Source organism: Miniopterus schreibersii, assembly GCF_964146895.1.
Source record: "Miniopterus schreibersii genome assembly, chromosome: 12".
Classification (NCBI taxonomy): Eukaryota; Metazoa; Chordata; class Mammalia; order Chiroptera; family Miniopteridae; genus Miniopterus; species Miniopterus schreibersii.
The window spans coordinates 6,808,482-6,826,153 of NC_138112.1; the positions used below are offsets into that span (position 1 = coordinate 6,808,482).

At 52.1% G+C, this 17,672-nt stretch overlaps 2 pseudogenes across 2 annotated transcripts; both read right to left on the bottom strand.

Moving 5' to 3' along the window:
- Positions 1-6,772: 6,772 nt before the first annotated feature.
- LOC308564927 (nicotinamide N-methyltransferase-like) lies at positions 6,773-12,731 on the bottom strand (annotated as a pseudogene). The gene is made up of 5 exons: positions 12,726-12,731; positions 11,644-11,783; positions 10,139-10,272; positions 8,586-8,868; positions 6,773-6,783 (listed from the first exon to the last, which is right to left on the bottom strand). The product of its transcript is annotated as a nicotinamide N-methyltransferase-like (transcript).
- Positions 12,732-13,401: 670 nt separating this feature from the next.
- Positions 13,402-16,673, bottom strand: LOC308564928 (solute carrier family 45 member 3 pseudogene; annotated as a pseudogene). The gene is made up of 3 exons: positions 16,598-16,673; positions 15,673-15,985; positions 13,402-14,822 (listed from the first exon to the last, which is right to left on the bottom strand). The product of its transcript is annotated as a solute carrier family 45 member 3 pseudogene (transcript).
- Positions 16,674-17,672: the final 999 nt, after the last annotated feature.

Below are 17,672 nucleotides of genomic sequence, written 5' to 3' on the forward strand. Positions count from 1 at the left end.
ATTCTACTATAGCTTACAGTAGTTCTGTGAGTTAGTTACTGTTATCTCTATTTCAACATACGAGGGGACTGAGGCACAGAGAGGGTGAGTGCCTTGCCCACGTCACACTGCTAGATAGTGGGATAGCCAGGTTTCACAGACCTGACTCAAGCGTCTAACATAGCAGCCTATTCTTTTAGTAATTACCCTATGGCCAGCATAGGTTTACCCCAGGAATACAGGAACATTTAACTGTTAATAATCCATTAATTTAAATGATCACATTTACTTATTAAAGGAGAAATACCTTGTGATCCAATCAATAGATGAATGGGGGGAAAACCTCAAATTCAACATCCATTAATAATAAAAACAACTCTTGGCAAGCTGAGAATAGAATGGAACTTCCCTAGTGTGATAAGCATTATCTACAAAAACTTCAACAAACGCCATACCTTACAATGACTCATTTTATTTATTTATTTATTTTACTTTATTTTTTTTACATTGGCTCATTTCAAAGCTTCCCCTTAGACTTGAGGACACAGACAAGAATGCTAACGATTACCAATGTTATTCAACATTCTACTATAGGTCTTGGACAGCAAAGTAGATAAGAAAATAAATAAAAAGTATAAGGACTGGAAAGAAAAAGTTAAAACTATTATGATAAGCAGATAACATAATGACTGTATATATAGAAAATAAAAAATAATCTATAAATAAATTACTACAGTTACTATGAGTTTAGCAAAGTTTCTGGATATAAATTCAGTATAAAAAATTAAATTCATTTCTAACAGGCAACAGTTATAAAATGACATTTAAAACAGACTTCACTCAGAATGGCATTAGAAAATGTGAAGTACCTAGGGATAAATCCAACAAAATATGTACAAGACATTGATGGAGAAAATTATAAAATTTTATTGAAAGACGTTAAAGAAGACCTAAATAAATGGAGAAATATACCACTTCATGGATTAGAGGACTCCACATTGTAAAAATGTCATATCTCTCCAAATTGATTTATAGACTCAGTAAAACCCCAATTAAAATCCCAATAGGTTTTTGTTGGAACTTGACAGGCTGGCTCTAAAATTTATATGACAGTGCTAAGGGCCAAGAGTGGCTACTCCTGAAAAAGAAAAGTAAGGTAGGAGGACTTGCTCTACCAGAAATAAGACTTGTTCTAAGGCTAAGTCATTAAGACTGTGTGGTATTGGCCCAAGGACTGACAAATAGACCAATGGAACAGAGAGCCCATAAGCAGACCCAGGCCCTTATGAACATTTGAACACGACAGAGGTGATAACCCAGCTCAGGGGGAACAATACCTTTCAATCAGTAGTGCTGGAATAATTGAGTATCCACAGGGGAGATAATGGAATTAGAACCTGTCCACACTATACACAAAAATCAATTCAGAAAGATTTAAAAACTATACATGAAGGGCAAAACTCTTAGGATTTAGAAGGTAATAGAGGAGAATATCTTCATGACCTTGGGGATAGAAAAAGATTTCTTAAACCAGAAACAGAAACCATTCATTGTAAATAAAAGTTTTGGAGTATATTAGAGTTAAGAATGTCTGTTCCACCAAGGACACATTAAGAGAGCCAAGAAATACGCCAATGTGGGGAAAGATAGTACAACACATAAAACTGACAAAGGACTAGGATCCGCACCTTATGAAGAAGTTCTGTGAATCAAAGTGAAAATAAAGAACAACACAGAAGACGTGAACAGACCCTGTATAAGAAAGGAAATCCAAACAGCTGAAAGAACTATGAAAAGATGCTTAATCTCATTAGTGAGATGCAAATTTAACCACAATGACATATTGTTAGACAGCCATGAAACTCAAAAATAACATCTGAACAGCACCAAGCACCTTGCCCACAGATCTCATTTATTTCTAGTGAACTGGTGCACGTTCAGGAAAACAGCATTGACTAGCAGAGTTGAGTTTGTGCACATCCTATGCCCGGGGCACACCTAGACCAAATCTGGTACATACACAGGGGTGTTCTTAGCAGCATTGTTTGAAATAGCCCCCAACTAGAAGCAATCTAAATGTCCAGCAACAGCAGAATAAATAAATTGGCGTACACGGCAATGAAAATGAACCAATTACCACTACAGGCATCAGCATACACGATTCTCCAAGTGATCTAGAGTGGAAGGAGCGACTCATAAAGAAGACCTACATTTTTATTCCGTTATATAAAGTTCAAAGCACGCAAAACTAAACAATAATACTTAGGGAAGCGTAAGTGAACAGTAAACTGTCAAGTAAAACAATGAAATGCTTGCTTTAGACATCAGGATGGTGGTTGCTTCTGGAGGGGAAAGCGGGGCGTTCAGGCAGGAGAAGGGGTGCTCCCAGGATCTGTAGTATCTGTTCCTCACTTGGGGTGGTTACCCAGTGCTCAGTTATAGTCATCTTTGCCCGACATGTAAATGTCTTAGGCCCACTTCTACATGAGTGACATATCTCACGACTCAAGGAAAATGCCTGCAGGTGCAGACGCAGCCCCCTTGGAACAAGCACGGATTTGGGCATCGAGGGCGGGTACCTGATCGTAGCGATCGTCCCAAGCTTCCTCTGCGAGCAGGCCCAGCGCAGCTCTTTTCACTCAGTTTTACCCAATGGGGTTACGGTAAGTCCCTCAAAGGCACTAAAGGATAAACGAGTATTGCAACAAAAAGGGGAACGCTCTAGAAAATGCCACTCAAGTGTCACTCCGAGCTTCTCTTTCCAGTCCTGCAAGTCCTGAGCTCCGGACATCAAGGCCTGAGTCAGATCAGAGGCCTGGACGCTCCCTCTGTGACGCTCCCAAAGTGACTCGGACTCCAGCAGGCAGCAATCTCTCCTGCTCGTCTCCGAGGAGAAAGTGTCCGCCCAGGTACAGCCGCTCCCGTCGCCTCTCCCAGCGCCCCAGGGGAGGGGCCTGGGGGTGCAGCAGAGCAGCTCCCCTCCTGGCCTCTTCCCGGTTCTCTGCTCAAGCCAGACCCGAGGCAGCTGTGAGCCCCAGGTCAGAACCCAAGGCCAAGCCAAACTGAGCAGCTCCTGCAGCCAGAGGACCCAGCAACTGGGAGCCTTTCCTGTGCTTGGTAATTAATAACAAACAAACAAAATTACAAGCAAAATGTTAACTCATCAAATTTGATCCCACACGGCCTGCTCTAGATTTTAATGAATACGTATGGCGAGTCCAGGCGTAATTAATCTGAGCCTTAATTGCAGGGAGGCGGGGAGCCCTGTCTTGGAGGCCACAGCCTCTTGGCTTCCCTCTTCTGTTAGAGTCCTGCCTGCCATGGGGAAGCAAGCAGGCTGCCCCGCCAGGCTAGGAGACGGGCGCTGTGTGTGCAGACAGCGTGCTTGGAATGGCCCTAGCAGCGTACACACAACCCACAGCCACACAGGCACTGCTTCAGCCAGAAACTCTAGTTATCTAGTTACCGGGTTATCTCTGCTCATAGGTCTCCAAATTTTAATCTGGCCACTGAATCCACTGCCCAGGTTGCAGAGAGTTTTGAGAAGGATGCCAAGCAGGGGAAGGAAAGGCAGGGCATAAGGTGGCGAACTGCTTGGCCAAAGAAGAGCGATGGGGGAAAAGAGACAGTGGGGGTGGCTAAGGGCTCCTTGGAAAAAAGGCCAATTCCATACTCCAGCCAAGAGGTGTCCAGCCCCAGCCCACCCCATTGCAGGTCTGTGACCTGCAGAGACATGGGTCCGGGCCTTCGGTGGGGCCAGGGACCGGCTTTACTGTGGCAGGCGGCCGGCCTGCTAGAGTTCAGCGTGTGTCCAGCAGCTGTAACAGCAAAACCCAGGGAGGCTGAGCATGAACATGCGGCTTCCACACACCCACGGGGCAAAGCTGGGAGCTGAAGGGCTCCTGTGCTGTTCCGGTTATTTTGCTTTGTCTCCTTCCCTCCTCGGTGGGATGTTCCCTTGTCACCTGCTTACTTACAGCACTTACTAAGATCTGATCCGGGGCTACCTTCTCTGACCCACTGATTTTTTTTTCTTGCTTCCTACTAATTATTGTGGTGGTATATCATATATATTTAGAATATTTGTCACTAATAATGCTGTACAAATGTGAGGATAATGCACTCTTTTCTTGATCTGTTTATTACATACATAAAAAGCATATAGTTTTATGTTCTGAGTAAAAGCTGTTTGGACTAAGATTGAATCTTGTAATTCTGTTCCTCTCTTATTTTGTTTAGTTGTTAAAAAAGCATGAGGTCAGGCGATGAAGAGAGACTGCTTATGAAATTGGTAAAAATTTGAGGAGAGGTGCAATAACCTCACGGGGATCAGATTCTAAAGGAAACCAAGCCTCCGAGTCAGGCTGCGGCTGCCAGTCTCAGTCTCTCGTCAGAAGCGTCAGAAGCGTTGGAAGCGAGTCCGCTTGGTGACGGTGAAGCATTCTTTCTGTTTTCTTTTCTCCCTCCATTTCCACTCTCTTTCTCCCCAACTAAGGTGTTTAGTGTAGATTCTTTATGTGTGTTTTTGTAAAATACATACTGTTGTTTTGTATGCATGTGTTTTTATTTACATTTCCACTTTGCTTTTAAGGCCATTCACGCTGCTCTGCGTACGTGTGGCCCGTTCCTTCTCGCCACCGCACGCTCTCCATGACCTGCATGCACCCCCCTCATTTACTCATCTGCTCCCCGTGACGGACACCCGGGTTGCCTCAACTCCCCAGCACGATATTTCTGCAGCTGTCCACGTCTCCTCTGTGTAGACCTGTGTGAGAATTTCTACGGGGTATATTCTCTGGAGTCGATTGCTGAGTCATAAGATATCCACGTGTCTAACTTTAGTAAGAACCACCGACTGCCCCGGCAGGGCCACATCCGTCTGCATCCCACAAGCAGCACCCGGGAGTTCCTATACCCCCCACATGCACACCTCCAACCCTTTCCACAAGTCTTGCAATATTTCACCAGCCTAATGAGAATAAGGGAAGTTATACACTTTTTGAATTTTGCCTTTCTCTGACCAGTTTGAGCACGTTTAAACATGTGTGGGCGTGGCTCAGCGGTTGAGCGTCGATCTAGGATCCAGGTGATCGGGTTCGATTCCCGGTCAGGGCACATGCCTGGGTTGTGGGCTCGATCAATGACTCTCTCATCATTGATGTTTCTATCTCTCTCTCTCCCTTTCCTTTCCTCTCTCTGAAATCAATAAAGATATATTAAAAAAACACACCCCATGTGCATCAAAGAGGTAAGCTAAGTGGCGTAACAAACCCCACAAGTCAGGTGCTTAAAGAAACGCTTGCTCCCTGGTCAAGTGGCCTGAGGCAAGGGGGCTGAGAAATGTAGTTTAGCTGTGAGCCAGAGGAGAGAAGACAGGGAACTGGTGAAGAGCTAGACAAGACGTTTGCTAACGTTGGAGTTTCTCTGCTGTTGGTTTTACCCACTGCAAACATCTCTTCCAAGCAGTCGGGCAGACTGCTTTGGCTATGAGGCCTTTCATTAATCAGGAATCTAATTTTTATGTAACCTACCTAGTTAAGCAATTTTTAGCCTTACGGTTTTTGTCTTTGAAACTGTGTTTGTTATTTGCTTACAATCTTAACCTCTGGACTCCACTTGAATGTACTGGTCACTACCTCCTTTGCCAATTTCCCCATCAGTCTCCAGTTCGAAGGGGAGTCACTTGCTAAGACACAAGGAAGAAAAAGGTCCTCAGAGGGAAAGACCCAACCAGAGGCTAATTTCCCAGCCTCCAAGTCTCCTTTCCGGCATCCAACTTCCCCTAATCCTGTAGACCCTGCCCTGGAAAAACTTCGTTCCCCAAATCTCCTATGGAAATGTACAAAATTGTCCAGCAAGCTCTTTGGGCTGCCTGTAGCGGTGGGCAAGAGCCAGGTCACGGAGCATGTGCTTATTAAAAGTTGCAACATGAAAGGGTATTAGGTTAGAATTTTGTCAGACACACTGGAACTGTTTTGATCTCCCTCCAGCGTTGCTTAACTTGGATCTCTTGCTCATGCCGTTCCCTTGCCTGAAAAGTCCTCTCTACCTTGGCATTCCTTCTGGGAAGCCTTCTCTGACCTCCCTGCACCCCAACCCGACTAGGTGAACACATCTCTTCTGTGCTCCCCAATGCCCTGCACATCTCCCCCTCCCTGAACTTACTACACTATATTGCAATGGCCATTTGCCCCCATGATTGTGAACTTTCTGGAAGAGCTCGAATCCAGTTCCCCTTTGTATTTCTCTTACTAACACGGGATCTAACACATGCATTGGCCTTAATAGCTGTCGAGTGGATCTGATGGGCTCACTGTGCCCCATCCATTGCACTTGCTCCAGCTTCCTGGGTTTTGGGGAGGTTTTCACTACAGCCCACAGGGCCCAGAGAAAGTCCCCTCCGGGGGCCATCCAGGGTGCCTCTCACAAGGTCTGTCATCCAGGCTACTTACGGGCTAGCGTCTAGCTGGCCTGGCGCAGGCGGGTCCGGGTAAGCTTTCCTGGGCCTCAGCCTCCCTTGTGGGGGAGGAGGGAGCAGTGTGTTTTGCATATGACCGAGTGAGGGTCAGTGAAAATCAGGGTGCTCTGCTGACGGCGGCCCTCCTCTTGATTCCTCCATTCGGATTTCAGGTTGAAAAGCGCACAGGCCTCTGCAAATGAGCAGGTAGGTGGTGGACCAGCCAGGCTGCGGGAAGGGTCCTCCCGCCCTCGGCCCTCAGGCCGCCAAGCGCAAGGCTCTGCTGCCCCCGTGTGCCCAGAGAGGGAAGGGCAAGGGAAAGGCAATCCGGCGGGTCTAGGGCTGGTCTGCAGGGAGCCAGCGGCAGACTTCATGCCTCCTTCCCCTGAAGGCCATGTGTGTGCGTGTGCACACACGCACACATGTGCACATGCCGACATCTACACACAATAATACACACAGATGCAACATGGGGTAGAATGTGATCAAGGGCAACTGTGCTTAGTGTGAGGGCCAGAGAGGTTCTGACACTTAGTACAATGCCCTGCTTTGCTCAGGCACTGAATAAATATTTACTGACTGAATAAATTACTTGATTTCCCATTTCCCACCCCCCATCATTGTCACCGCTTGGGCCCTCTCTGCCCACTTGGCGCGCTGGCCTTTTTACCACGCCAAGTGACCGGAGTGCTAGCGGTGCCCTCAGGAGCAAGGCCCCAGCATTTGTACCTGAGTGTCCTCAGTTTTTCTTTTCTGTTTTTTGTTTTTTTTAAATCCTCACCCAAGGATATGTTTTTATTGATTTTAGACAGAGAGGAAAGGAGGGGGGGGAGAGAGAGAAAGAGAGAGAGGGGAACATAGATGTGAGAGAGAAACATCAATCGGTTGCCTCCCAGGGACCGAGCCCTCAGCCGAGGTATGTGCCCTGCCTGGGAACTGAGCCCACAACGCTTTGGGACACAGGACTCCTCAGCGTCGGCCACATCAGTCCCTCCTCGGGGCCACGAGCAAGATTGTACCGTGCGGTCTGAGATCCAACCAGCTGTGCCACCCGGCCAGGGCTTCAGTTTTTCTTGAAGTTCACCACAGCCTGTGATTTCCCTCCTGGGTCTCCGCAGGGCCTGCTGGCAGTCCTGCTCTTGGCCCCACCTGCCCTATTCCTTTGCTGGCTTACTCGTGGTCACCTGTTAGAGCTCACTCACCTGCTGCTCCTCCATCAGAAAGTCTTTCCCAGGCTCCTCACCCCTGGCCCAAACGGGGGTAGGTGGGTTGCACAGGAAGGAAGGAAGGAAGGAAGGAAGGAAGGAAGGAAGGAAGGAAGGAAGGAAGGAAGGAAGGGAGGGAGGGAGGGAGGGAGGGAGGGAGGGAGGGAGGGAGGGAGGGAGGGAGGGAGGGAGGGAGGGAGGGAGGGAGGGAGGGGGGAGGGAGGGAGGGAGGGGAGGGAGGGAGGGAGGGAGGGGAGGGGGGGAGGGGGGGAGGGAGGGAGGAAATGACTCCTCTACCTCTTTTAGAATTGCTTGTTACACGTATATGTGAGGTTGGCCAGGATTTACACATACAACATTGCACACGTAGCTATTTACCAAGTGCATTCATGTTATATCTCTGGGGTCTCACGAACCCCGGGGAGAGGTGTTACTATTTCCATTTCAGAGTGGGGGAAGCTGAGGCTCAGAGATGCTGGTGGCCCACCTGAAGTCACAAGAACAAGTAGGCCATAGAGCCAAGGATCAAAACCCATGTCTCCAACAGCCAAGACTGTGTTCTCGGCATTTCATGGTGGTGTCTGCGTGTCAGCAGGGGTGAAGATGGGGGGGGGGGATGAAGGAGCACAGAAGCTGTGTGGCCCCAAACTGCCTAAATAGGAGGTCATGGGGGCTCCACTCTCTTCCCTCCATGCGGCCCAAGGAGCCCGCAAAACTCAGGGTGGCACAGCTTTGTTTCCTTGCCCAACTCTCTTCCCCAATCCTGAGCCATTAGAGGAATATATTGTAAACCTCTCTGAGATAAACGTCCCTATTTACCTGGCAATCATGTATAATAAAACTCTAAAACCATTTGCTGGTAAGCATCCTAAATAAAAGCAACTAAGTAGAGAGGAAATCAAATGAGGTGTCAGGATGACAGCTGGGCCTACCCCTGCGCCCACCCGGCTCCTTCGGAGGCCACTGCATCAGTCCCTCCTCTGGGCCACGAGGAAGACCATCCCATGCTGTCTGAGTGGTTGTCCAAGCTGGTCTCAGGGGCCGGCTGAGCCTCTCCAGCTTCTCAATAGTGAAGCCGCCTCCTGCAGGAAATGTGTCCTCCAAGGGCAGTGCGGAGACCCTCCTGTCCCCTGCCCTGTAGACTCTGGTCTCAAAGCCCCAACTCAGCACCAGATGGCCCCTGGGCCAGATCACGTTCTGAAGTAGTCCGGGGGCGGGGCAGGTGGCCTTAAGGCACAGGGAGGAAGTGAGGCCATCCAGGGGCAGGGCTGCAGGTGCTGGGCCCATTCTCTCCACTGCACACTCGAGCCCCTGCAGACAGCTCCTCCTGGCACGCCTACTTCTCAGCCTACTGTCTCTGGTCACGCTCATCGAGTAAGATGCACACATGCTCCTGGCCACTTTCAGCCTTTCACACAGGCTTCCAGAATATCAAGTCGCCCGTTACATAGATGAAGAAACTGAGTCTCAGACAGAAGCATGGTAACAAAGCCAGTTGTTGACAAGGTGAAGCCTAGGACTTGCCAACCCTGTGGTCAGGATACATTCCACCTGCAGGCCCCCTTCCAACAAGTGCCCCTGCTGTTAGCCCGACTCCCTCTGCTAGGCCCACGTTGGCACAACGCAGGCCAGTGCAGTAAGACAGAGACTCTGCCTGGGGTCAGCCGAGCCAGACTGCAGAGCGAGCTCGGTGGACTTCGCTGGGGCCCTCCCGTCTCTCCATCACCTTTCGCTCCCCTGGCCATTCCACGCCACCTCCTGGTGGCCTCACATGTCCCCTTCTTACCTGTTCTAGGATGTGGGGCTCCTCATACGGAGGTATAAATAAGGGTTAGCACTTAAAGGGTTACTCTTTCCAGCTCTGTATTTTAAATAGTCATAGTCTTAAGCAAAAGAAATAGAATCTAATGTTCAACTGCAACCATCTTATTTAACTAGGAAGAGGGATCTTTGGGGATGGAAGTGAGGTGCTGGGCCTTCCTGGTGCCCTGGAATCACACAAGGTAAGTAAACTCTGTCCCACCTGCGGGCAAGGTTAGTGTTAATTCTGTTCCCTGCCTGGTGTGATCCACAGGAAGAAACTGGGGCCACCTGGTGTTTTAATTGGAACAGGGGCACCAGCCAATCAGAATGGACGCCGGCCAGGAGCACCCAGGGGCGGTGCCCGCCTGGTCTGCAGCAGCTTGGCTGGCACTGTGGCGTTCTGGGCAGGCTCTCGACAGTTTCTTTCTGGCTCCCCATTTGTCTCTAGCCATCTATTTCTGGTACCTCTTTTGGTCTTTATGGAACTCATCTCTCACTTTTTCTACTTTCTTCTTCTTGGGGGCCCCACTGACTCTCTTGCTTCTTAGTCTCCACCTGCTTTGCCGTTTCTACATGAACCTCATGGAAAATTCTCGATTCAGAGAGGTGAATGAGCTTCTGGTGTCACGGAGATCCAAGGCAAACAGCACATCCTCGGGCCATTCCCCCCAAGCCCTGGAGACCAGGCAGATGCCCCAGGCATCTTCGTCAGCCATTTCCCCAGCTTCAAGCTGTTCTTGTCCGTAGTCGGTGGCAATGATCTCGAAAGGCTTGCAGGCCGAGAGGAGCTGTTAAATGGTGGACCCAGAGCCAATGCCAATCAGTTTTCTTCCCAGTCCCCGGCTTTAGAACAGGAACATTCTACATCGTCAGTACCCAAGCACGGCTCTGAGGTCCATCCTTCCCAAGGCTCCACTGTCTCCACCCCGTTTGGAGAGGCTTCGGGGAATAGACCACTTGGGATTGTCAAGTCCAGGATTAGGAGCCTGGCCTGCACGAACAGCCTTAGACACCACTTCGCACAGTCCCCAGCACTGAGGGTGGATCGTTTGGTGGCGGGGAGAGTTAGGAGCAGGAGAGCTCTTTGGGGAGGGGGACAATTAGTAGCAAGCCGGCTTTGTCGTTTCAACTTCAAGTGCCTGTGTGGAAGAGAAATCTGGTCACGTTCCTGAGGAGACTGGATTCTCTCTTCCAAGCACTCTCCCTTGAAGTGCCCCATGGCCCTCTGCGACCACCTGTAACGCTCCAAAGATCAACCAGCAAACATGGAACGAGAACCAGCGGTACGTCAGGGAACTTGCTTGGCAGTGTGGGGACTAAAGAGGAGGTAGAGGGCCTGCTTACAGAGTGCCTGGTCTCCCCTCCTGTCTTGCCTTCTCTCCAGCCAGGGAGAAACTGGGTTGGCACAAAATATCCATAACGTTTGAACGCTGGCAAGGGGCCTCCAAGGTAAAGAGCAAGGCAGCGAGGAGAGGAAACTGGTGGACCCAGGGGTCCTGACGAGCTGCCGAACTCAGCCTGCTCCTTTGGGTCTGGGCCCTGCTGCTATATTCTGTTATTCCTTGTTTGTTCGTGTTGTCTGTAGGATCTGGGGGCGGATCAATTGAGGTTGGCATCAAAAGTTTAAGAAAAGGTGATAGCAGAACACTTTTAATTGGGAAATTCTGGCTATTGGGTTATGTTTTCTTTTCCTGTGAAAATCACGAAAACATACCTATTATTTGATTTTTATGGTCCAGCCTGCCTAGCGTAGTTTCCCTCTGAGGCAAATCTGAGAGCCACCCACCCACAATGTTCTCATGGGCCACAGGGGTAATCAGGCCAAAGAACAAAGGCCACCCTGAATTTGAACCAAGGCTTCCTACGCTTCCTGATGCCCCCGCAGCTTCTTTTGCCAGCAGCAGGGAGAAGACAGGACCACTCAGGACCATCAAAGACCACAGCTCTTAGACTTTATGGCAGGAGAAACTCTAGGCCTCAGAAACTTTGAGGGTGTCTCACCATGTCTCCTCCATCAAGTGTCTCTGAAATCTTTCTGCCAGGCAGCTCCACACCCTCGGAAGGTCCGGAGTGCCTGCCAGTCATCAGGCCACCCTCCCCCAGCCCATCCTAATCTTGCCTCAGGGTTGCAGGAGACCAGCACCTGATTTAAAATTTATAATATGCATGGTCACCCTTCCTTCCACAAGCCTCCCCAACAGCCGAAGGAGACCAGCACCTGATTTAAAAGCGACATTGTAGTATTTTAACAGGAAACGGAGGAATTCATCACCCAAGGGGTTCTGACCCAGTTTGAAATGGTCCAGGTAGGCTGTGGACCACCTGACCGAGGGCAGGCACTATGGATTCCTGAAGAGCCCAGAGAGCAGGAGGGAGCAGGCGATCGTGTTCCCCGGGCCCCTCCCGGTGGTGCTCAGGCTTCATCATGCCCCTGCCTCAAGCACTTGGATGGAGACGAGCCACGGAAAGATGCCCCCGAGCTCTCCTCCCTCTGCCATTCACCTCACCTTGGCCACACTCACCTCCTCCCACCCACCTCTCCAGTTCCTCCTCCAGCAACAGTCACCACCCTCTACCCCCACCCCAGGGGCAGGCTTCTCAGGGGCTTTGGCTTGTGTAGAAGGGCTTCTGGTTTCTTCTCTCCACTATGTTGCATCCTCTTCTACAGTGGTTTTTCAAACTATTTAAAAAGCATGCCTAATTTTTATTTTTTAAAAACATATAAGAAGCCTTTAATTTCATGACCATAAACACTGTACTCTGATTGTTCACATACAGTATAAAATATTTACTCCACTAAATAAATAAGGCATTATTGCAAATGGCATTTAAAGCCCCCTCCTTGGCCGAGGCAGGGCTGCTCCTGAGATTCTGTGTGAGTCCCCAAGCACAGATATGCCCTGGGGGTGAGACGGGTAAAGCTTAGAGGAGCCACACTGGCTGAAACAGCCCCAAAGAGAGGCTGTGAAGCCTGTGGGGAAAGGTGAGGGTGGGCAGCTCCAGTCCAGGGGGAAGCAGAGGGGAGTGGGGCGGGACAGGCGGGGCCAGGAGAGGAGGGGAGGCTGCTGAGACCTGGAGCCCAGCCCTCCCCCTCCACCCAGCCGTGGGTAAGAGGAGTTGGGGTATCAGTTGGGGTGAGCAGAGCTTCCAAGCTCCTGGGTTAGGCAGTTTTGGAACCAGACCAATCACCACAGGAAAAGGAGATTTTGGCCACACTTAGCCCCATAACCAGCCATCTCAGGGGACCCAGTCATTGTGGATGTCACCCCCTAGACACCTACCGACATGGCAGAGCTGGGAATTGATTCCCTTCTATTTAGTTAAGTAAATAATCTAAATGTTTAAAGGCCTGTGTCCCTATGATGGAGACACAGGGCCAATAAGCCATGTCCTGATAAAACAGGGCTGAGGGAACCAGTGGAAAGGCAGTGCTGTGGGGCCAGCAGCGTCCCCTCTCCCCTCAGGAATCTGCCCCCCAAGTAATTGTCATACTTCCAAATCCCGTAGGAGAGTTTTACACTAGAGCAACATTGGGGTAACCTACAGGATATGGGAGCTTGGAGAGGGGAGACCTGGTGGCTGAGTTTACTTAGCTCCCCAAATACTTTCTCTTGGTGTTCTTGATCAGGACACTAGCTGTTACCCCGGATCCTGGGTAATCCCGCTAGGGTCCTGAATTCCAGTGCACGGTGCTAATCCAATATCCTGCCCTCTCTCCCTGTATAAGTCCAGGCGTAGGCCGGTTTGGAGTCAGCCACAGCCCTGGAGATGAGAGAGGCGGGAGAAGCCCAGTGCCCCGTCTGGGCAGCTATGTACCTTACCTCCACGAGGTGGCAGCAAAGAGCCACACCACTTGGCAGCAATAGAAATGGGGAGGCCGGCCCACAGCCCAGGAGCCTGAAGAGGGGGAGCTGGGACGCAGGGAGGCAGGCCTTCCCTCAGTGGGTGGGATGTGCTCTACACTGAGTGTTTGGCCAGGTAGTTCTTGTCAAATACCACCTGTGTAGCCAAGTGGCAACCAGACCCAGGTCTGCAGCTGACACCATACAGGCGACAGACTGGCCGAGCTGGACAGTGGAGCCCATCAACAGGGACAGGGCCACCTGGGACGGCAGGAAGGCACTGTCCAGGATTGTGAGGCCCAGGCAGACCCTCACCAGGCAGGCCCGGCCTGGACAGACCCTCACCTCCCCCATGAAGACATTGCAGGCAGAGGCCCGCAGAGCGTGGGTGCAGATGGGAGCACGCCACTGTCCCCAAGCACCAATGTGTCCACTGGGAAGGGGGATCCGGCCTTGGGGCCCAGTGGGAGGCTGGTCACCAGGATGTCCTCACTGCTGCCCTCGCCAGCATCTCCCCGGCGCTTGGGAGGGAACACATGTTCTCCTGGGGGTAGAGGGAGGCTGGCCTTAGGGCAGGATCTGCAGGGTGAGGGTGGCTGAGGCGGTCACAACAGCCACGCTGTGGGACAGGCAGGTGGTGCCAGCAGCCACAGGGAAAGCCGCCGCACCGGCCCGGGGGTGGAATGGCTGCACCAGCTGGTCCCTGACCAGAGGGAAGAGCAGGGAGGCCGCACACTGCACAAACAGCCCTGGCTGCCCATCGGACGCCTTCATCGCAGTCTCCGGGCCTTGGTGCCTGGCTCAGCCCTGGGCACACCTGGTATACAGCCCCTCGCCCACCAAATCTGTATGAAACAGAGTGAGGGTCATGAATGACACCCAGCTGCACAGCTCAGCCACAGAGTCGGTGCAGGTGCGCGGCAGGTGGAAGTAGAGCTGATGCAGCCGGGAAACAGGGTGCCAGGTGCCAGAAAGCCAGGCGGGTGCGACCCGGCTGGCAGTGGGGTGATCTGGAGGGGACTGACAACCCTTCCGCTGGGCTCAGCTGGGCCCAGTGTTGCTTTCCCGGCCACAAACAGTGTGGCTGCCACACAAGTGAGGGAGATGAGAGTGAGCAGGCCAAAGAGGCACTCTTCCTGGGTGGCCAGGTAGGGGTCAGGGCATTGCAGCCAATGGCAGGCAGAAGCCCAGGCAGGCCTCAAGACTGACCATGAAAGCAGCAACAGAGAAGGCCTGGCCACAGAGGTCTGGGTCCCAGAAGAGTCAGAAAGCAGGGCCTCTGGTGGAGCAGAGCATACCTGGTCACAGAAGTCCAGCAAGCCCCACTCCCAGGGTCAGCAGGCCAGCTCCAGGGGCCTGGTGTCCGGGCACAGCAGCCCCTCCAGCCTGCTGGCTCTCAGGATGAGGAAGAGTCTCAGCAGGACACCCAGGGACAGGGCTCAAGTGAAGGACTCCAGCGACCATAGCGCCCACACCAGAGGTCGCTGGCTGAGCCTAGGAGTGGGCCTGAGACCCGGCCCAGCACTGGACCGATGCCTGCAAGAAGGGCAAGTAGGATGAGCCAGAGGCTGGGGCCCCTAAGGGGCAGGGGAAGGTGAACCAACCTCCTTGAGAAAGATGGAAATGACCGTGACACTATCCCGGGGAGGACCGATCCTGTGCTGAGTACTGTGTTGGGTACTTCAGGGACTCTAATTTACTCCTCACAGCTAGAACCACTGATGCCCATTTTCTGATGGGGAAACTGAGGCATGGAGCAACTGATAAGTCATGCTTGTGTCGAGGCATAGGGCTAGGGAGGGCGGGAGGTAGGGTTTCAACAGATGGTCTGACTCCAGAGCCTGTCATCCTAATAGAGCCCCTTCTTCCTGGGAGTCGTACGACGCTGACCACCTGCCTTCAGTGGCTTTTGCAGAATTTCTCCACGTCAGCCCAGCCCCTGACCCACCGGTAAGCAAGAGCCCTGGCGGGGAGACCCTGACCTTACTACTCAGTAGCTAGGGCACACCCTGGCTAGGTCAGCTGACTTCTTACAGACTCCATTATCTCTGTGGACTAGACAACCTCAAAGGCCTGCTGCAAGCATTAGATGAGAAAATAGATAAAATTATAAGGGCTAGCCAAAGGGAAGGGCCATTTCTACAGTGTCTCCTATGAGCCAGTCAAGATGCAGGGGTCAGGGGCATAGTGGGGACCAGGGCATGTCCCTGTACTCTTTTCTTCCTCTTGGGACCCCTTCAGCCCAGAGTCACCCCCGTCCCTAGCCACACCAACCCAGCAGACAGCCACTTCTCCTTCCAAGGGGCTCTTCGGGCAGAGGCACTGTGGTCCTGTTCCCAGGTAGGATGGATCTGGAAGAGGAGGGCAGGAGGAGGCGGTGACTCACCCGGCACCATGGTCATGAACTTCTCCCCACACTTTCAGCTGCAGGGGCGGCACATAGGTGGTTCCTGTGGCCAGACACACCTCCAGGCCGGAGGTCAGCAGGTTGGCCCGCAGGAGCTGGGCTTTCAGATGCTGTAGCAGGCGGCTCACCCTCAGCCTCTGGACCACGGTGGGCCAGGCGGGCTGGGCTCCGACCCTGTCGCTCACTGCAGAGCCGCTACAGACCGCCTGGGACTCGGCCAGGAGCCCGTTTCTGCCAGCCCTCCATGCAGGCGCAGCTCCCAGCCCAGGCTCAGTGCTGCTGCTGTGGGTGCCTGGGGGAGGACACGTCACTCAGATCCCGGCTGAGACGAGGGGCTGTCGCCAGGGCCAGCACGGTCGGGCTTGGCTTCCTCTTGCTCTCATGCACGCCAGCCGGCTCCTTTAAATCTCCGGGTCACTCCCCTAATTTTTAGACTAAATCCCCTGTGAAGGCCCAGTATGCGTGAGGCATAGTAGGGTGGAGAGGCCTCGGTGAGCTTTTTATCTTCAGTGTTTTTGAACCACACCCCCTACCCCCCACACAACACCCTAGAATCTGCCCTGAACGGGTGTTGGTAATATTTCCTAAAACAGGGAAGGCAAGAAGAGGTTTGAGTTAAGGGGTAAGGAGGGCGAGAAGACGAGAAAAGACGGGTTCAGTTTGGAGCATCAGCCTGAGGCCCAAAGGTCTAACTCCTGGCTAGAGCTGGGGTGCAAGTCCAGAAGTCCCAGAGCTCGGAGCTAGAGCTGCGGATGTTGTGCCGCGAGTGTGCAGAAAATACTTGCTCTGTGACTGGACTGAATTTCTTCACGTCCCACTCCAACGGGTGGTTGACTTCCAACCTCCATCACCCAGCCTTTCTTCACCGGGCAGGCTGGCAGGAGCAGGCTGGAGGGTGGCCTACTTGGTGCCAGACGTGGGGGCGGGCACTGTCCGTGCTGCGGGCACCCACTGAGATTACATTGTATAATCCGGTTCATTATGTAATCACTGCTTAACAGGGGTTGCAACATCCCCTTTACTCAGCCTCCAGGCCTGCATCTCTCTCTGCCCTATTTCCACCCCCACTGGGAGCGAAGGAAACCCCTGTCCTGCTGCGCAGGGTGCCCCAGGCTGGGAAACAGCCACAGTCACAGTTCTGCTCTGGCCTGCACCGAGTCAGGGGATGTCCGCGGCCTCAACACTTTCTCCCCAAAACTCAGGGAAAGGGACAGGTTTCTTTCCTTTTTTATTTTTCAGTAGTAACCACTGAAGTTTCTTGGTGGCCACAATGCTTACACTGTAAGCAGCAAACACCCTTACGAGTCTGTCAGCAACCCGATCACCAAAAAGGGGCTCACCACGCAGCTGCCAGAGGAGAAGGAAGGAGAAGTTAACAGGCTTGTTTCTGGGGGTGGAAGAGAGAAATTAAAACAAAACCTAATGCACGAGGGCCCCACGGGCAGGAGCTGAACCAGAAGCCATGTTTACCCAGCAGCAACTGTGGGAAATGTACAAGGAAAATAGCTCTCTCCATTAATTTTCCTCTGTAGGTTAATTTTTTAAAAAATGTATATGGTTTTCATTTTCTAAAAATGCACATGCCTAAGGGGGAGGGAGAATGTTAAACACTTCATGCCCGGCAGATCTTGTTACTGAGAACCCTCCACTGCAGTGAGTCCCTCCAGCCCCACACATCACGAGTGCAGCAGGGTGTAAACAGCCCCCCACACGCACCCCCCACACGCACACACACGCACCCCCCACCCACACACACACACCCACCCACCCACGCACGCACACACGCACTGCCTCAGGGCCGGGAGGAATGAAGTTACAGGCCGCACGCCGCTGGGCCTCTGGAGGACTCGTCCAAATCGCTGCACAGGAGAGCAGCTGGCTCGGTCCCTTCGCTCTGGTCTCTGCCTTTACGAGACCAGGCCCTAACGCAGAGACTCACATCCATTTCACAAGCAGGAGGCACCTGTCTGAGGATGAGG